Source organism: Lissotriton helveticus, chromosome 7, assembly GCF_964261635.1.
Source record: "Lissotriton helveticus chromosome 7, aLisHel1.1, whole genome shotgun sequence".
Taxonomy (NCBI): Eukaryota; Metazoa; Chordata; class Amphibia; order Caudata; family Salamandridae; genus Lissotriton; species Lissotriton helveticus.
In genome coordinates, this window is record NC_136068.1 from 67909741 (window position 1) to 67915128 (window position 5388).

Sequence of the window (5388 nt, forward strand, 5' to 3'; positions counted from 1 at the left end):
GTGCAGTGAAATGGATCCACGGCACAAGGGCCTATGATGAGTGAGTGAGTGAGTGAGTGAGTGAGTGAGTGAGTGAGTTAAAGAGTACATGAGTGAGTAAGTAAATGGGGATGTATGACGGTACAATGCATACCGTTACAACGCGTCCCTTTACGACGCAGTTTTAACAACGCAAGTCATTACAAAGACTTGGGTGGAGGGGTGCTGATAGTGAATAGTTTAATTTACTATTCCAACACCAGTCCCCGTGGATAGTAGGGAAGGTGTTGGATAGTAAATTAAACTATCCCCTATCCTAGAGCGCCCTCCAGCGAAAGTCGTTGTAACAACTTTCGTTGTTAAAACTGCATTGTAACGGTACCGCGTTGTAGCGGTTCCGTTGTAAAGGATGTTTCCCGTAAATGGAGTGACTAGAGAGAAAAACGGAATTGAGTGAGTGAATGACTGCTGTGAGTGATTGCAATCAGTGAATAAGTGAGTGAAGTGAGTATAGTTAAAGAGAGTGAATGAGTAAAGTGGGTAAAGTTTAAGAGTGTGAATGGGAACTGAATGTCTATGGAGATTTATTTGAGAAAAGAACTCAGCAAGGTGTCTGAAAATTTAGGGGGGTTTACTGGAGCATCCCACCCACCCTTGCCCCATGCTACAAAAACCGCCTTATGATCCTTACTGGCACTTGGAGTAATTAAGTTTACTATGGAACACAGGACAGTGACATCTCATATAAATAACTTTGCAATTGACTTGTAGAATGCCCAGTACAGATGGGGACATTTTCCGCACAGAGGGGCTAAAGATTGTACAGAACAATGACTGCAGAAGGGAGAAGGAGCAAAGTAAATCCATGTACTGAGTCCATAGTCAGCAGACAGCTGAGTTTACCTCGAAACCTTGGTAGCCAGATGTGTGAGGCACTGTTTCCTTCAGACCAGCTTGGGTCCAATAGCTCCATGGTAATTTTGATGGTGAACACCCAGGCAACTAAACGCCCTTCATTCTGGGCAGTAATGACTCAAGCACCCAGTCATGAAGAGGGTGCCCTACCCTCTGGGAGAGTCATATCCCAAGAGTAGTTTGGTTGTAGAGGTGCACTTATCTGTGGACCGAGAGGCCCATGGTGGCCCTCCAGGCCAGTGATGGTCCAAGAGAACCTTGGAGTCAGACTATCCCATTAATCTGCAACATAAATGGACCAAGAGCCTCGTAGTGTTGGGGTGCCCTTCCCTGGGTGATGCCACCGGCTTTACACTCACTGATATCTGTGAGTTTCGCCTCAAAGCATCTCTTACCCGACTCAGGCTTGCAGTGTTCCGGTACCTACACCACCACAAGAAGAACCTGGTGATTCTTGCTGTAAAAATCAGGCAGCGCATTAGACACCGCTGATCATTGCTTGGAGATGGAGAGGCCTAAAACAATTTCAGCTATATCACTGGGCGGCCGTGGGCTAGAGACATCTATATATGGATCCAAGCACTTGAGTCGAATATCGGTTTTGATATTTTTTATTGGGCTACAATTTATTTAATCATTATTTTTGCAGTTGTTTGCAGAGCGCACGAGACCAGAGGATGTCGGAGAGCTTTACAGTGAGAAAAACGGAAGCACAATAGAGAAAAAGGGTGCAAAGTTAAATTTGCTTTGCATTGAGGGACAACAGTGAACAGCATTATTAAAGATGTCAACTGGCAGCAGGTGGGAAAAGACCTCAAAAAACCTAACAAGACCCAACAATCTCCAAGACTTGACAATGTAACTAAGCCTATTGGTGTCTATAATTTTATGGAAAGATACTTTACAAGACTAGTCACCTTGACTACATGGGACTCCTACGTCCACTCTTTATCAGCATGGCAATCGTGCTATATGAATTGCCCAGCCTGTCCAGGCCATTTAGAGGTACACAACTCAGAACCTCCTCACAACTGGTATCTAAACACCTCATGTACAAATCACATTTGCAGCCGCAAAGCCTGCAAATCACAAAGTCACAGGGCTTCCAACCACAAAAAAGTGTTCTGCTCTCAACAAAATCTCCTTTAAGAGTCAGAAAATTGCTTCCAAACCTAAAAGGGGTTTTGTAATCCATTATGAATTACTAATAGGGGAGGGCGCGAAGGGGTGTTAAAAGGGTGTCCCCATCCCATTTGGGAGTTAACAATGGCATCAATGCTTTGCAACTGCACCATCTGTCACAAATCATTGATCAGATATAGACATCAGGTTCCGGGCAGTATCTGGTTCCCACCACAGACACCTTGGAATTTGAGAATCAGCACTGTTGGGTTCCTGTTATTCCTTAACAGGTTTTCTTCAAAGCAGCCTCTGTCTGTTTAAGGGTCAAGAATTGCTTTCAAAACAATCATTGGCAAACTCAATAGGTCTGATTCAATGTCCTAATGCATTTGAATGCAGTGATGCTAAATGCTGTTTATATGAGTTACGTAAAAATGTACTTTTCAGCACATGAAAGCCAGATCTCTTGACTCTACCAATCCTGGCAAAAAGTAGCAAACAAGATTTTTTTTTTGTATAGAAAGAATATTGGAGATGAAGAAATCAATGTGAGGGAGTGTGATGATTGAGTTTACCTTTCAGATGTAAAATAGTTCCTCATGTTTTTCAAAGGAAGCACTTCCTAGAAGGTCAAAGGGTATGTAAGACATCTAACAGAATGAGGTGAGAGAAGTACCTCTTTAGGTATAACCAAAGCACAGTCTGTGTATATTTGGAAGAAATTGGCAGTCATCGGTCTTGCAACAGCTGCCCTGTCAAGCCAGAACTAAAAATGCTTTCTTGTCACAAATGCAAATGCAGGAATGGTGGTTTGCTCTCCCTTGGAGACCTCCGTCATTACATTTAAAGCCATTTGGAGGTAGTGCTAAACTGCATCAGGCCTCATTAATATTCATGAAGTAGGAGGTTTTGCTGCTTCCTGTAAATAGTCATTTTGTGGTGTGACTGAATATTTCATTAGTTACATGAAAAAATGCACAGAGGACACAACTAGGTGTGTGCAAAATTATCTTAATTTGCTTTCGCGAAGTTAGGGAAGATTTTAGGAAATGTATCTGAAATTAGGCACAATTAGCAAACATGCAAATCTGTCAGCACTATAGTTTAATGTGAAATGCGTCCTTGCACCAATTTCTGATGCAAGGATACTTTTTACGCTAAAAAAAACACAATTTGTGCAAAGAATAGCTGCTTGCCTACTGGATATTCACGTTGTTCTTACGATGTCATACTGTAACTGTATCGCGACTTGTAGCGTAATTACGTGTCGTGGCATAGAGAGGTCATTTTGCATGACAAGAGGAATGTGAAATTCCTGAAATTACGTGAATAACGCCATTAATATTTAATTTTACCCAGACTTTACCACAACCAGGCAGTGTGCAGTTTATACCTACTGTGACATTCCCAAAGGCTCTAGGGGGCATATTATCAAGGACCTGTGTTAAAATTATCGCAGTTTTATCGGCAGGAAACTGCCGATAAAATGGCGATAATGGGCTTGATAATACACCCTTGTTAATTCCCATAGAAGCCCAGGTTGTGGTGTTAACATGGGCTTCTGTGGGAATTAACAAGGGCATATTATCAAGCCCATTATCGCCGTTTCTGCAGTTTCCGGCTGATAAAACGGCGATAATTTTAACACCGGTCCTTGATAATATGCCCCCAGATTTGGTATCTCTTATAGTAGATTTTTTTAGTACCTTTAAAGCTGTGATTTCGTTAGCATAGATCAGTCACTACAGAGATACTTATATGGTCCATACCGGAAAGGGGTCTACCAGGCCACCAATTTCCACTGAAGATGATTTCTTAGGGCCTGATTACGGATGGCTGAACCAGTGGTGGAGGTGATGTGGCAGTCAGGGACCGCCGCACCAGCGGTTCAACAGCCTATTACAAGTGCGGCTGTCAGAGCATTTTGGAACCGCGGCAACAGCCAAGGATCTGTGGTCCCTGGCAGCGTTGCAGCAGTCTGTGGAAGCAATATGCATGGCGGTGCTTCTGAGGCACCGCCATACATATTACAAGCTTCCCCACCGCCAGCCTTTGCATGGAGGTGAGCCCACCAAGAAAAGGCTGGCGGTGGGGCAATGAAGGGGGCTGTGCCAGGCCCCCTGTTGCCCCTGTGCAGAGGGTGTTTGCAGGGGGGCACATGTGCCCCCTGTGTGCATTCACTCTTGTTCCTGAGCTGCATGGACTTTACAGTCCATGCCGTGCAGGAACGGGTTTTGGCATTCGCATTGGAGAGCCTTTTTAATAGGCAATGCCATGGGAACGCCAAAGGACCGCCCGCCAGACCACAAGATTACACGTAATCTGGCAAGAGGCCAGCGGTCAGGTGTGGGGTCCCGGAGCTGTGCACTGGCGTGGTGGCCCACTCCAGGACTGTCAAGCTCATAATTAGGACCTTAATCTGGGCTGGCAAATGTTCATATTGCCTCACTCTCTAGATAACACTTGATATACTTAAGTCATTCATTTGCAGATGCTTAGGCAATCATAATGGCTTCTAAATTCAGGATGCAGCAATATAACCTACAGGATCATATTTGACATACTGCTGGGAAAACCATCAAATGTAAGGGGCACAAGGAAGATTGTTTGAGATGGTAAGCATGAGACAGAGCAGATACATATGTCTGACACCTGTGGGAAACTCAGTAACTACTCCTGGGCAATCTCTGACTCTCTACCTCAAATGATGACTTTAGACCTGTTGCCCATTTAACGGGTGAGGTCAAACTCCATATTTAACAAAAATTGTATTTTTGGCTTTCTGCATTGGCAAATACATTTTTGCACATAACTGGTGATAATCTAACCCCACAATGTAAAGCTTGGTAGATAAAATACAAATCCTGAAATATCATATAGCTCTGAACCAAAACAACCTACTTGGGCATAACCACTTTTTCTGCAAATTTCCGCAGAGACTGGGACATGACCAACTCGATTACATAAATTAATCAGCATGCAAAGTTGTCACACCCTTTCTATTTCAGTTTATTTCTCTGCTTCTTTCTCATATTACTAGGTGCATAATGTGTCATGTATTATTAATTTCTTAAATAAAGAAGTAAACCTGGTCCGGCTTGGTGAGTGCTGAAGCGGCGTGCCTCATACAGATGCAAGTTCGTGAGGTGGAGATTTAAGTCACAGGGTTAAAGATAGTAAACCATCTGCCAATCAGCATGTACACATGTTTACAGAAGTATCTTTTTGAATATGTAAACACCCCCACACACAGCTGATACATTTTTCAAAAGAGGCTTGTTCGGAAGACCTCCTCAAACCCTTTCATCCATGGAGGGGGCGTGGATGTTTTGGGGTGGTGCAACAAGCCGGGCAGTTTTAATTCCGGCAACG